General features: G+C 38.0%; 1 long non-coding RNA gene across 1 annotated transcript in view; it reads right to left on the bottom strand.

Moving 5' to 3' along the window:
- The window catches only part of LOC144288903 (uncharacterized), a 69,529-nt gene extending 62,836 nt beyond the window's left edge, over window positions 1–6,693 (bottom strand). Inside the window, exons 1-2 of the long non-coding RNA XR_013356965.1 lie at window positions 6,572–6,693; window positions 5,111–5,253 (exon numbers count right to left, since the gene is read on the bottom strand). This is a non-coding gene — a long non-coding RNA (uncharacterized LOC144288903). The remainder of the gene's footprint in view (window positions 1–5,110; window positions 5,254–6,571) is intronic.
- Window positions 6,694–15,990: the final 9,297 nt, after the last annotated feature.

The raw sequence follows: 15,990 nt of genomic DNA, 5'->3' as shown, positions 1-15,990 counted from the left end.
TAAGGTGGTAAAGATTTATACTTATTTAATTGATTCAAAAACAGTTGTTGTTTGGAGGCTGAGGGTATAGAGAAAGGAGCATTGGATCAAATTAAAGAAGGCTATAATTCTAGCCTCCTCTTCTTGAAGACTTGGAGGGGGAAATGTGGCAAGGAACACAGACTTTTTCCACATTGAGGAAAAGCCAAAGAATTCTAGGCATTTAAAGCATAAGCAAAGTAGAATGCATGTTAAATGTATACAACACAGTTGGAGCTTCATTTTGTGGTCACAGGCGAATAGCTGAAGGCTTGGTTGAGAAGAGTTTTATCACCAAGAGTTATAATCTAGGGAAGGTATCCAGGAGTGGAGTACAAAATGAGTTGTATTTAGGAGCATAGAAGTAGGAAGACAAGTTAGCTTTGCCTCTGCCCTCTCCACCTGGTTCAAAGATAGCATGGAACCCTGAACAGATTGGTGGTTATGGAGTACAGCAGAAATGAGTGTGATATAGGCATCTCTCTGAATCTGTGTTTTTCCGGTATTTGCTACTCCTACTATCTCTGTTTCCTGCACTTATTTTTGCTTGGTCTGCCTCAGAAACAGGTAGACCTCAAAAGTATTGCCAAGCAGGCCCAGGAGACACATGGGAAATGTGAAGATCTCAGCTCCAACAGAGAAGCTTTTTTTTTTTTTTTTTTTTTTTTTTTTTTACTATTTACCAATTTCTGCTCACAGTGACATAATTGGATCATAATGAACAAAAGGACAAAATGGTAAGTGAAAGACCTAAGCAATTATTTGAGCCATTGTCCTCAAAGTACAGAGGAGGTAACTGAGTCACTGAGATATAGAAAGCCTTGTCCAAAGTCACACAATGCAAAGAACAAGGAGCCTAAGCCTCCTGGCTTCCCTTGAGGGCCATTTTCAGGCTTCCACCCAGAGCTTCTTCCTGCCAGCAAGTTGCACTTTTCCAGTGACAAAAGTTTCTAACGTCCTTTTGGGACAGAGATTCTCACCTTCAGATAAGGGAAGGAGGAACTCAAGGGTATCAAGCGGTAGTCCATCAGTGTCTCAGTTACTACACAGATTTTTCTGATAACGTGAAGTTCCTGCAATTCCTGGATATCCTATGCTAAAATCATGTCATAATCATTTCAATATTGAAAGCCACTAACAAAAAAAAAAAAAAAAGAAAGAAAGAAAGAAAGAAAGAAAGAAAGAAAGCAAGCCACTAACCTTTAGGCTGTATCTGTCAAAACTTCCTCTACGTAGATATCCGTGGTTAGGGATGGTTGAGGTCACAGACAGCCTCAGTTTGTTCTCCACCCTAGGAAACAGGAGCCTGTTCTCCAAACTTTTATTCAGGTTGGTTCCTAATTCCACCACCAAAAATGAGGATTTTTGAAAAATATCCCTTCTCTTTTTAGTGAGTGTGAAAACTTAAGGAGTTTTATTTGGCTGCTAGTTTTACTTTCCACCCTCTGCAGAGAGAAGAGCATGAAGCATATAAAGAAGTATGAAGGGCATCATAGGAGATCTCACTTACTCAAACAGTGTTTGCTAGTTCAAGGGTGGCCACTTCTGCTTAAATGCTTTCAGAAGTATTCACACATATTGATCCAAGAAATAAAAAATCACAAGTGACATCTAGATAACTGGTTTTTAAAAAGTGGTTTGGCTTGAAAACTTTCAATCTGGACAGGAAATTATACAGCAGTAGAGTAAAATATCACTGAGAAGGGACTGAGTTTGCTCTGGGTCTGGTCTTTGCTGGCAGAGTAGCCGCCTAGTGGGCATGTGGCCTTGCCAAGTTGCAGTTCCCCATCAGAAAATGAGAAAACTAAACCTACTCTCACAACCTTCTGAGATAGTCAGTATATGTTATAGACAAGAACATTTAACTCTCAGAAAGTTCCAAGAACTGCAAAGTTCACAAAGCTAGTAAAAAATGGGGGGGGGGGGGGAGGGCAAAATTCAAAATTCAGTTCAGCTCACCATCAAGGTTAACATTCTGTACTAATGATTTTCAACCTGTGCTCTGTGGTCACCTGCAAGGTATTGGGGTGGAGATGGAAATGGCAAATGAGTAGGGATCTAGAACCTTCCACTCTAGCTTCAGCAAGAACAGCTCTATACAACGATCATTTGTATATATTGACATTTCATACATAGCTTGGTTTAAGAAATTATTTTTTTGCTAAAAAAAAAAAAAACATTGAAAAAGTCTTCTATATTACACTTCCTTCCAACATATGCCCTTAGTTTCTCAAGCAGTGCCACTCCAATAAAATTTTTAGTGATAACAGAAATATTCTGTATCTGCCTTGTTCAGTACAATAGCCAGTAGCCATTTGGGGCTCTAGTGCACTTACAATGGGGATAGTGTTAAAAGCAAATGAATTTTTAATTCTATTAAATTTTAATTAATTTAAATTTAAATAGCCACATGTGGCCACTGGCTACCATATCAGATAGTACAGTAATCTACAGCAATAGATGAGGAGGGAAGGCCCTAGGGTTAACAAAAATTGAGCTATGATAATGACAAAACTTTCATTTAAGCTTAAACACCATTTGCAAGAGTAGTGAGAAGCTGAAGAGCTTTCACTCAAAAAGAAAGAAAAAAAGAGAAAGAAAGAAAAAGAAAGAAAGAAAGAAAGAAAAAGAAAGAAAGAAAGAAAGAAAGAAAGAAAGAAAGAAAGAAAGAAAGAAAGAAAGAAAGAATCAGATCCTGTGGCTTCTATTATTGTTTGTTGTTGTAGTTTTCTCCTAGAGCTGATTAAATGGCTGTTCTCATCTTTATAATATGCAGGCGAAAGAGTTACAGTTGACGATATCTGTGTTCTCTGCGTAGCTATTTACCTGCACTGAAACAGAAGCTCTGCTTGTCTTCATAAGTTATTTTACATTCATCTTGGTATTTACAAACAGGTGATTTTCTAATGTAGCAATTTTTCCTGTCAATAGGATAATTGAAAGATGAATTGCAATTTGTTTCCTCTCACATACTTTTAAAGCAGACCACCGTCTTCTCCTGGGCTCTGTTCCTCTCCCATCTCTGCTGGTGAAAGCCTGGGCACCTGCCAGTCAATTGACCCCCCCCCCCACCTCCAAAGGGAAAGAGGCCTGGGGCAAGGAGACAGACCAGAGAGAAGTCCTCCCTTCGAGTCACAGCTCACAGAAGTGAGAAAGTATTCAAGTCAAATGTCTATCTCTAATGGATTATGTTACAGCTGTCTTCTTTCTCAGTGACTGAATAAACACAAAATCAGAGTTCATTTTTTCACCTGATTCTAGAGAAACCAGTGCATTCATAGTTCAATTCTTTCCGCATAGGTGTAGCCTTCCCCACCCCCCTTCATATCTCAGTGAATCAGGAATCAGGCCACCTGACAGCAGAGGCTGCAGCAATCATTCCTCATATTGTCATATGATGAATGTCTGAACAATGCTTCGTTTAAACAAAATCTGAGTCTCACAGCTTCAAAATGCCAGTACCTTTTCCCCAAGCAATTCCACAGTGGGTCTGCATTAATTCATTCAGACATACTAGAGTTAGACATTAAAATAAAAATATTCTGAACCAGATTATTCCTCTCCGTTGGAATAGAAATAGGTCAATTGCTCAAACCTGGAAGATAGAATGTAGAACCCAGACAGAAATAACACTTTGTAAGGTAGAGTTCTTTAAGGATATTGCTTGCCTACTTTTACCCACCAGAATCTTGACTGACATCATTAGGCAAGGTCAACCAAAGGGAAAGTAGTCTCATTAGTTAAAGCCTTTGAAATGGCCTTGAACCACGACCCCCTTGGCCAAGGCTATAAAGAAAAGAGCTTCTAGTCAATTATTTACACACATAGACATGATTAACACACATATAAAATCAACTGGAGAGCCAGCCCAGCGTGAAAGGAGTTGAAAACCAGAGCCTCCCCACTTAATCTAAGCCCTCAAAGCAAAAGTCACACTCAGAGAAATGAATTCTCTGGAGTACAAGGCTTGCCTCCTCCAGCAAGCCTTCCCTAACTGATCTAGTCCAAACTGGGTTTGTATTGCTTTCCTTCTTGTTGCCACACCTTATTCACTTAGCAGTTTTCCAATGCTTTAAAACAAAGACTACTTCTCTTCAAGACTAACATCTTTGAGAGTTGGGTCTGCATCAAATATTCTTATACGTGCCAGCCCAGTGCCCAAAACCATTTGACAAAAGTAAGTAGTAGAGAGTATTTTCTAGGTATGCTGTGGTTAATTAACAAGCAATCTTTTTCCATTTCCATTTCTCTAAACCATAAGCAATTTAACTATGTTTTTCCACTCTTATTTGCATATCTACTTACAATGTCATCGTGTTTTACATATATATGTTCATTTTGCTTACACAAAATGAAGCTATTTTTCTGCAATCACCGGAATACTGTTAACATCCAGAGCCTAGAGTTTCCCATCTGGTAGCAAATCCCACAACAAAGAGCCTTTTTGGAAGCTTGGTTAATCCTCTAAAGAGATGTATTTCACAACTCAACTTTTATCTGATGTCAACAGAAACATATTTTTGCAGAATGTGGCTCATGTGCAAGTATGCTGAATTCCTAGTTTAAAATACAGAGAAATGGAAGGGGTTGTGGGTAAATTTGAAAAGGGAGAGTAGTCTCATTAGTTAAAACCTCTGAAATGGCCTTGAGCCATGACCTCCTTTGCCAAGGCTATAAAGAAAAGAGTTTCCAGTCAATTAATGAGGCCAACATTTTTCAAGCCCTTTCTCTGGGGAAGACCTCCTGCTGGAAGGTCAATGAAAGGAGTTCATTTGGAAAAGATCAACAAAAACCAATAGAAGAATAGAAGCAAGAAGAATTCCTTCTTTTTTCCTAGATCACTATTTCATTCTTTCTGCCTTTTCCTCAACTCTCTACCTACCTTCCCAATCTCTCACTCTCAACTGAACTAACTTCTCATTTCATTCAGGTGGAAAAAATAACAGGAAATGAGAATCAAATTTCCACAAGCACTAACACCGCCACCTTTTTATCACCATCTACCAAGATACTGGCATCTGGGCCCATCTACTCTGACTTTCTTCCCATTACAGTGGATAAATGGTCCTATCTAAGACCAGCCCCCTCTTACCTGTTGACGACACCACTACTGTAGTTGTCCTCTTTCTCATATGTGACATCATGGTTTCTGTCTCTACTGGGTCAGTGCATCATCACGAAATGCCCACTCACATCTCTTCTTGCCACTTTCTGAGTTCTCTGCCTCTCCATATCCTACGACATTAGAAAAATTTGTCTGTATTTGCTGCCTCCAATTCTTCTCCTCTCATTCATCTCACTCCTGTCATGCTTTTGAACCCATGAATCCACCAGTGGTGGAGTCTCCAGTGATCAGATCATTGCTGATCCAAAGGCAAATTCTTAGTCTGCAACATTGGCATAGTTGGATAATACCTTCCTTCCTGAAACATCCTATTCATTTAGCTCTGACTTTTGGGTTTCCTTCCCTCTCACTGGTTGCTCCTCCAGTCTCATGTGCTAGTTTCTCATCTCTGCAACATCAAGTATCCCCAGGGGTCAGTTCTTAAACCTCTTCCCTTTTCTGGTCTCACTCCATATTAAGGAATTTAAGGTGTCTTAATTTAAGGTGGCAATTTCCAATATATACATTTCCCTCTGTATATTAGACTCATATATTCATTTACTTACAACATGCCTCCATGTATATATCCAATAGTGTTTCAAACCCAACAAATCCAAAACCAAATTATTGATTTTATTCTCAAACTTACTCATCTCACTGTCATTGTCCAGTAAATGGCAAATCTGTTATTCTAGTTACTCAGGCCAAAAGGTAAGTGTATAAGCTCCTTGGGGGCAGGGTCTTTGTACAGTTTACCTTGCACATCTACAACAGTGCCTGGCATATAGAGGGGAACTGACAAATGCATGCAGAGTGAGGTACTGCTATAGAGTTATACATAAAGGACATTGAAAAGGGTCACTAATCCCAAATTTAAGATGGGGGTGGGGGCAATTCTTCATTAATTACTTCATGAGAAAAAATTTTAATTTGGTTTTGAAGGATTAGTAAGAATTCGACAGAAAAATAACAGGGAAACATTCTTAGCAGAGGGAACAGCATAAGCAAATATAAAAAGATGTGGAAATGTGTGTTATGTTTACAGAACCAGAACTATGTCAGTGAGGTGCAGGGTAAATGATGAAGCACAGTGGGAGATGATCCTGGCAGAGTAGTTTAAGGCTGGATCTTGTAGATTCTTGTTAAGAAGCTTGGAATTTATTTTATGGACAAAAGAAAGCTGTAAACACAATGATGGAGATACAGTATATGATTAATAAATGTGTCCGGGAAAACAAAAGCAAGATCAATATGGGTGACAGACTGGGAAGGTCAAGGGGAAAGTATGGAAGTATGGGAATCCGTGGCACTAGTTCGGTAGAGAGCATGTGCTAAACTGTGGTACTAAGAATGGCCAGTAGAGGGAAGCTATAGGAGGGGCTGTAGAAACAGAATTGTTGATGGCAAGTAGGTGAAGAAGCATCAACAGAAGCACAAAAGGTTACTAACCTCCAGATTTCTTCTCTGACACCCTGAAGTTTTTTAAAACAAGTGGAAGAAGTACATCGCAAGCTCCTGGCAGTCTCAGATACTGTGAGACAGATGAGGAAGAGGCCACCTATAGGCAGGGACAGGCTGCAGACATTTGAGTAGAAGCATGTTCACAACATTTACATTCATCTCCTCTGCCCAGTGATCCCATGTGGTCATCAAATAGCCATTTTCCCATCATCCTGGCATTACTTTTAGGTGGGATTCCACCACAGAGGACTTAGTTGAAGATAGTATAAGCATTATGCCAAAGGTTGGAGGTGAGAGAAAACTTCATTTTACTAAATTTTCTCTGTAATCAGCCTGTCTTTCAAGAAAGAAAAGAAAACTCACTATCTCCCCTCTTGCACCGCATGCATCAATTCTGCCCTGAACCTCCAATTCTTGCTTGTCCTATTAGTTTTGTATTCAGCTATATTATGGTTTAAAGAGATTTGGAGGCAGAAGCTAGTTGGAAAACAGCATCATTCATAAAACTATCAGTATTGAGAAAAATGTGTTGAGTTTCAAACTACACATTTATAAGTAAACTTCAGTATTTCATCCATTAACACAGGAAATAGGAATTCTTGTTCTGTTCTTTGTGATTTGTATTTCCACTTCTCTGTCAATTATTCATTATTACACAGCTTCTAAGAGGGCATGAAGTTAACAATAAAAATTACATTAATAATAGAGTGAGTTATTAAAATTTAGTTTAATAGCCACTATATTTGTGATGATAATTATAGTTATGACTAACTGTGATTATAGTAGTCATTGTAATCATAATAACCTCGAGGATAGTTTAATGCTAATTACTCCATCATAAAGAAATGAGAATATAGAACTCTAAGTGAATATACTTATGATTGTAATGCAAAAGAATGTATATGGATATTAGTTACTAGATATTAGCCTTCTCCAGGAAACTGGAGCAAAGAAAAATTTTGGTGAATCCAGACTTGGTTCAGATCTGCTTTAGGTCTCCTGAGGAAAAAATCATTCTTGAAACTAAATATATTAACACTGAGACTGATTTGAGATTTCGGGAATGTCTTGATGAGATATTGAAACCTTCTTTAATTTCAAGTGGGCTAGAGAAAGGACCATAATTCTTTAAGTCCACTAATGAAATAAACTGCCCCTCCATCAAGATCATATAAAACTACCTACAAATGCAACTTCCTGGAGGGCATTTCTATTGAAAAGACTCCTAAAGCACTCTCCTCTTTTCATGTCTATTCCTACAAGCTCTAGGGAACTTGTCAGTCTTATGAGGACAATGAAATATATGTGCTTAATAATTATGGAGATGGATAGGTGAGATTTTGCAATTCATAAATCTTATTATAAAAAGTCAGCATACTTGTCCAGTGATTATTTGTCTTGAACTCTCACCTTACTCTTCCTTCTGTCCCAGAAAGATACCATTTTGTAAAAATTCTATGAATAGCATGAGAAAGCTGATAACTTGGGGTGAATTAGCTCACCATTAGGCATCCAAGGTGGAAGAGGACAGACTGAGCCAACATGATCTTTCTTAGATAGAAGAAAATGTCAAGTACCATGTTTTTAAAGTAAACACAAGACATATTCATTTTCACACATATTTGCTGCAGATGGAAATTTCATTTCATGATGGCTGGTTGTGGACCCTGGCCAAGGGCTTGTAAATACCAAGAAGACATTATTGTATATGATGGCCTCACTAATAAAGCAGCCACACAGAGACCCCAAGAACACCACCAGAGCTGGCTTCTAGTGAAATATTTGACAATAATGATGACATCAAGTATTGCCATTTGAACCAACATACATTGTTATGGAACCATAATAAGAACTTTGCATAATCATTTTCAAGGAAATAAGAATAAGAGCAATTCTTAATAGTTAGAAGAGTCCTATGGGAGAAGGGAGAGAAGGAATAGAAGATTTAGTGCTGATTTTCAAAGGTATGAAGTTAAGTAAGTTTCAGTTACATCATGAGTGATGAGTATGAGAAATCTTGAATCGATTCTCAATCTTTAGTGAATATCCCAGCCAAGAATTTTCCAAAGCTTCATTGGCTATCGACACTCAGAAGGCTTCTTAAGCCTCAGAGGCCCTCTCACCAGTAGAGGATGCTGTTCTTCCATACAAAGCAAGCCCCCCCATTCTTCATCCCAATTCCATCTGGAAAACCTTCCACACAGGAAGAGATTCCTAGCCTGCCATTTTGTAACTGTGGTTTTGCACTTCAAACAAAGAGAAGAGAATCTTTCACTCTGCTAAAGTTAATTTAAATATTTTAGCGGTGATTTCTATATCTGTCATTCGTAAGAAAATGAAAATAATGGAGGGAAGTGGAAATGAAGTAAATGCGGCTGCCTAAAATATAAATATCAGCCACTGTTTTCTCTTCTGTGAATTTCTAGCTCCCATTAGTGAATCTGAAAACAATGCATCTCAATGAAGGGAGGGTGCTTCTTGACTTGATCAGAACTTTTCCTCTGGTGAATAATGAGGCCAAAGTAAAGACTAGGGGCTGAGAACAAATGGAAACAAGACAGTCATTCAAATTAACAACAACAATAATAATAAAAAGCTGAAGGGGAAAATCTATCTCCAAGGGAAAATGAAAAAAAAGAAAAAGGAGATGGAATGTGCCAGGAGGGAAGCAGAGATAGAACATAAAGCCTAAGAAAATGAGTATAATAAAAAGGAAAATAAGGAAAGGACTCGTTCCGCCGAAAAGAAGTGCTTGTAAAAATACAAGCAGGATAAAATTATACAGGGACCCTTTCTCACCCAGTAAGTAGCCTTTCAGTCATTTGACAAGCTTTTCTTGAGCGCCTTGCACTTACAGAGAGCACTAGAAGTACAGGCACAGAGCTGAATGGCACCAGGTCCGTTTTCCAGGAATCTTCATATCTAAGAGCAGAAATACACCATATGGAAATTATAATGTAGAGAAGAAAGTAATAAATGTTGTGACAGAAATGGGTATCAAGTATTACACATGACAAGAAGAAGGGGAGTTGTACCTGTGTTGATGGATATATCAAGGAAGACCTCATAAGAGGGACAGATTTTCAGTTTGACCCTTAAAGGATGAGTAGGATTTCAATAAAAGGATTTGGGCATTCTTCATAGAAAGAAGAAATGACATGATTAAAGGTTCAGAGTTGGGAAAATAATTTGTTTTTACTGTGAGTGCTTGAGGAGAGAAGGAGTAGGATGTCTGACTGGTGAGAGGCTCTTAGAAACCAAATCATGGAGGCCTTGGAAAGTCAGGCTAAGAGGTGTAGACTTTGTTTTACAAACAAAAGTTCTTAAATCTGGGTTTGTGCATAACTTTTAAGGAGGCCCACAAAACTCCATTTGTATCACGCTGTTTGTGCTTTTTGTGTGTATGAAGAGAGGCATTAGTTTTCTTGGTGTTTTGGTGTTTGTTTGTTTGTTTGTGTTTGTTTTTTAAATCGGATTCTCAAGTGAATCCATAGCTCAAAACAACTGAGAACATAGAGAAGACATCTCTATTAGGGTATCTGCCCAGCTTACAAAGTCTTCTCTTTTTCTGGATACTGACCTTGACATACAAGGATATGGCCTCTAGTGGCCAGAGCTATATAATCTGACCTTGCCACAATGGTCACAGTTGAAGGAAGCTAGGCAAACAACTGATCCAGGCTGACACAATCAGATCGGAAGAGTATACAGATGTGAACTGAGAAAACCAGAGGCAGGGGTATGGGAATTAGAACTCTAGACAAAATATTCATGAATTCCTTATTTTCAGGTATCTATCACTACTTTGATTTCTGCTTTTCATGGCGCTAAATTGTTCAAATTTTTCTTGAATTCTGTGAGATAAACCTCAGTATCCTTACAATACCCTTTTTTCTCTTTTTTTTGATTGGCTAGCCAGAGTTGATTTCATTCATTGTAACTGAAAGAACCTTGATATAGAAACTGTATTTCAAACACTGAAATGAGGCAGTGCGAAAGTCTTGAAATGTTTGCACAGAAACATGACGTTATCTAAAATTTATTTCAGAAACATCAGAGTTGTCTTTACATTTTTTCTCTATCTCTAGTCTTCGACATTAAATCAAAATTTATCCATTTTATCTGCCCAGGATGTCTAGTATCCATTCCCACTGAAGTCATTCCCACTGAAGCCATTCAGGTCTTAATCGTTCTTCTCATGACCACTGAAATGAGCTAACTTCAGCCTCTAATCCATTCCTCACATGGCTGACAAGCATCATTTGCAACTTGTATAAGATCATATGCATCAGCTCAAAACTCATAGCGCACACATTTCTAGTGAAAAAATCTAAACTCTCCAGTCCAGCATTCAAAGCTTTTCAGAGTCTGACCACAATCTACCTTTCCAACATTATCAATCACAGATAATACACTCAAAGTGACCAGACTCCATTTCAGATCATGTCTTGGACTCCAGGTCTTTACACACATTGCCCTCTTTGTTTGAAATGATATATTTTTTTTCTTTTTACTCTGATCATTCAACATAGGTATCATCTGTTGTCCTTCCCTGCTCTATCCAGGCAAAACTGCTCTCTCCATCCTGTTTTCTTGCAGCAGAGCCTTCTATTACATTTCAACACAGTATAGCTATTTGCTCACCTCTACTTCCCTTCTATTCTATAAGCTACTCAAGATTATGTCTTATTTCTTTATCTTAATATTTAAGACCTAATACAGTGCCTTCCAAAAGTGGATACTTGGTAAATATTTAATTAATATGCAGAGGATTTGGTGAATGTAAGAATTACTGAAAACAATAAAGAAGACATTGAGTGAGAGGTATAGAGAGGACCTGGTATGTAACATGGTTAATCTCAAAACATTCCAAGAAGGAGGATTTGGTCAACAGTATCCAAGACTGGACAGAAGTGAAGAAAAAAAAGAAAGAAAGAAAAAGAAAGAAAGAAAGAAAGAAAGAAAGAAAGAAAGAAAGAAAGAAAGAAAGAAAGAAAGAAAGAAAGAAAGAAAGAAAAAGAATCAAGGGTGGGGAAACCTCATTGAATTCAATAATGATGCAATTGTTATGATATATTCATAATGTGAAGAAGAGTGGCTAGAGAGGTTAAAATGCTGCTATGTGAGGAGGAGGGAATGAAGCAGAAGACAGAGAAACAGTTTACTTCTTTGGGTAGTAGGAAAATGAGATGAGGTTGACCGCAAGGAACAGTCTAGTCCAGTAAGGCAAGAAGTGAAATCAGAATGGTCCTACAGAAGAAGGCGGAAGTTGGAGGGGTTAGAATTGTCAAGAAAGAGAAATAGGAAATAGGTCTGGATAGAACGATTATTTTGGAAGAAAAATGAGATTTCTTAAATCCAAGAAAAGAATAAATAGAAAGAACTGCAGTCCCCAGTGTTATTCATTTTCACTCAGCAGTACAAAGAGTATTTCCGTTGCTTCTATCAAGAACTCTCCCCCAAGCAAAGTTCATCCAATATAGAGTCAAGACAAAGGTAGAATAACTATAATTTTGTAAAGGGGAGACGTTAAGGACATAAAGACAGCAAAGATCACTTGAATTGTATCCGTTTCACGTCAAGGGCACCCTTATAATCACATTTAGTTACACATGGATGGGCTGTGGAAACAGCTGGGTGGACCTTAATTTAATTTAACTAATTGATTTATTGGTTTCATTAATTGCTGTCAAAGGATACAAATACTGTCCCCAAGGGCCACAGTTTAGTTGGTCATCACTACAGATTCTAGAAAAGTAATTGGATTTCTTAGTTTAGCCCTCGAGGTGAGCTATCAAAGAGCTAGCAGGATTTAACAGTCTAGTGCCATGGAAAATAAAGACAGAGAACTACCTATTGATATAAACAGTCCCTCCCTCCTTATTCTCCTCAGTGGCAAGGTCTTTTTCAATTAGTCTTTTTAAATTCCTTTTTATCAGAGTAAATTTCCTTCATTTCTTCTCCAAGCACTCTCTCTACCATCTTTTTCTTTGGATTTCGTCTTTCATTTTTAACCTTGGCTTTTCTCTAATTATCTGAGGTGCCATCAAATCTTCTTTATACATAAACGGGATATGAATCAATAAATAATTGATAAAATTGTGGACTCCGGTTTTCCTTGCTGCATTGCAGTCTTTGGACATAATGCTAAAGCCTAGAACCCTGAGTTATAGATGTTTCTCTTTCTTTCTTAAGTAAAATTAACACCTATCCAATTTTTTTAAAGAAAAATATCAAGTATTGGGAAGAAAAAATAACTTAGACTCCCAGATTTCCTACCTGTGGATCTTTTCCCCTATGTATATAGATATGCCTGAATCTCAAGGAGAAAGAGCTCTAACTAAAGCCTTCTTCAATGGCTGCTTTGCTTTGTGACACACCGAGGTGGAAGCAGGACTTTTAACCCTAAAACAAAATCAGAGAGAAAAATGTTGTCTTCCTTTCATCCTCCCTCCCTCCCTTCCTTCCCTACCCAAATTTGGCATGCCTAGAACCTGTGTCAGTGCCCACTAAAAATTAGCCACGCCAGACACAGTAGCTAATGCACCTGGGATAACATAAGCATCTCTGGATGGGGAAATGTAATGCCAGGCAAAACAGAGGCTGTGGTGTACAGAAGTGTAGCAGCTTCAAGGGAAGTTGCGTATCCCTGCACACATACGAAAAATCCCTTTGAGATACTTTTCAAATATTTGGTAGAAGAATGAACATACTGAACTGCTCGAATCCAGTATCACTCATATAAATAAAATGAACCTATGAAATTTGAGCCATGACCACTGATATGACCTCATTCATCTGCAAAGTGTTATAGAGCCCAGGGAATGTCAGGTGTTTAGATATTCTTAGATTTCAAGGGCCTAATATATTTGTGCCCAATTTAGTAATTGTGTTCTCCATTTGCCACACCCCTTCTGTAATTAATGGATTTGTTCACTACAAAACACATATTTCTTCCTAAATATTTGCGTTTTGGTTCCCAAATTAATTTGGGACTCCATTTCTTCTGAGAGCATATATGAAAATTATCTTACACTGGCAGGATGAATGGAACAATGTGCATTGTGATAAATGCAGGAATAAAAAGGCTGAAGACATAGGGATAATCTCAATATACCAATGTCAACTCAGAATCTAGAAAAAAGGTTTTATAAGAGAAACACACTGGGTGCCTGGGTGGCTCAGTGGTTGAGTGTCTACCTTTGGCTCAGATCATGATCCTGGGGTCCTGGGATTGAATTCCACATAGGGTTCCTATCAGGGAGCCTGCTTCTCCCTCTGCCTATGTCTCTGCCTCTCTCTCTCTCTGTGTGTCTCTCATGAATAAATAAATACGATCCTAAAAAAAAAAAAAAAAAAGAAACACTCTATGTTCTAAGGACTACTAGAAATAAGCATGCCTGGCTTAAATCTATAGTTTTCAATTCTCCTATTTAGTTTGTGGTTCAACACTGCCTCTCATGGCATTTTACACTTGAGTAATTTTATTATATATATATATATATATATATATACACATATATATTAAAAATATTATATATATATATATATAAACACACACACATGCATACTCTGACACCATAGTGTTGTTATAATATTAGGGAACTACTGAAATACTAGAGTTCATTCTTTACAAAATAATAATACTGTTACTTTAACTGCTTGTAAAATACAATTTGCTTACTATAGTGACATTCATATTGAATTACAGCACAATTTTGCATTGTACAATTTCTTAAGACCCTCAATATGCCTTTAGCTCTATGACTATGATTTCATTTTAACTGTATACATAAAATGTAAATACAATGACTGCAGATCATACGTTCTATGTAGTGAATCAAATGATCTCTACAGGCCAAGAAAGTCAAAAATGTTTGAAAACTACCTCAGTATTTTCCAGCCAGTGAACTTTCTTATCAACATCACTGTTAATACCATCTTGTCAGTTGGGGGCCCTTTTACAGAAGAACTTGTTAGACAATGTCTGATGCAAATATCATTGTAGTAGGGCCTCGAGTGGCTATGCGGTTACCTAGACTCTCTGGGGCAATCAGCCCTTTTGATAATAATTCTGAAAATTGATTCATGGGCTCTTACAACGGGAAAGGCTCTTAGAGATCATCTAGTATAGCCAAACTTCCTCAATTGGGACCTGTTTCTAGACACACAATGGATCTGGTCCTACCCTCAGTATTTCACTTGGCTCTGCTTCTGCAGTACCTCTTCCTGCTCAGAATCCAGAGATAGGGATCCCTGGGTGGCTCAGCGGTTTGGCGCCTGCCTTTGGTCTAGGGCGCCATCCTGGAGGCCCGGGATCCAGTCCCACGTCAGGCTCCCAGCAAGGGGCCTGCTTCTCTCTCTGCCTCTCTCTCTCTCTCTCTCTCTCTATGTCTATGTCTATCATAAATAAATTTAAAAATCTTAAAAAAAAAAGAATCCAGAGCAATAGCAGCAGTCCGAATACCTACCCTTTTGATGCTTCAAATTGTATTTCTTGTTCTTTAAATTGATAGCTAGCATTCCTGTGGCATAGCTCTTTTTGTTTAATGGGAAGAATGGGAGCCACCAGAACAGAAACTGGACTAACCTAGAGGCGATTTGCACAAGAAACTATGATTGCACAGCTCCAAGGACTAGCTGCCTAGTGTGCTGTGGCTTTCCTTGTAAATCACGAGTGAATTGGGGGGGTCAATCAAAGACCAATGAACCATGAACTGCTTGCAATGTGAGGATCCTAAATCCTGCTCCTTCTTCAAAACTCAGTTTAAATATCTCATCCTCCTTACTACTACTAATAATTAATACTGCTTTCCATGAGTCTCAGGTGCTTTGTCTACATCCTTACTGTTGTTGTTTAAGAGGCTGTCTACTAGTGAGATTACGTAGTTTATTGAGGAAAGTGACTCTATCTTATCATTTTTGTTATCTTCAGTGACTGGAATAGAATAGTTGTTTAATAAATGTCTGAATGTAGAAGAAAATGTCAAAGAAAAACATGAGGATAGCATACTCCTTTTATTGAACATCAGGGAGCATCAGGAAAAGAATGTAAAAAAAAAAAAAAGATGCAGGAGATCTCTTCTCCTCTTTGTATGACCCAAAAAGTCTGTGAATAGAGTCAGATAATCCTAACCAGTGTGGTAAATTCATTTCTGAAAACGAGGCAAGTTTATATTGTCTCTGCACCCCTGATAACTCTGACCGGTGTTATTTAAATTGTTTACTATTCGTTCAGATAATTCTCGGGACGGTGCATCCTTGCACCACATAGATAGATTGCAGAAAAATGCCAGCGTTTTCTTTTATAAATACTCTCACACAGCACACAGAATTGTCACGGCAAGTCATTTTACTAATGTCATTTGAAAAACGGATTGACTTCAGGAGCTATTGTCTGTGCTATT

Source organism: Canis aureus, chromosome 18, assembly GCF_053574225.1.
Source record: "Canis aureus isolate CA01 chromosome 18, VMU_Caureus_v.1.0, whole genome shotgun sequence".
Classification (NCBI taxonomy): Eukaryota; Metazoa; Chordata; class Mammalia; order Carnivora; family Canidae; genus Canis; species Canis aureus.
The sequence above is the reverse complement of the archived record's forward strand: the minus strand, read 5'-3'. Positions and strand labels throughout refer to the sequence as shown.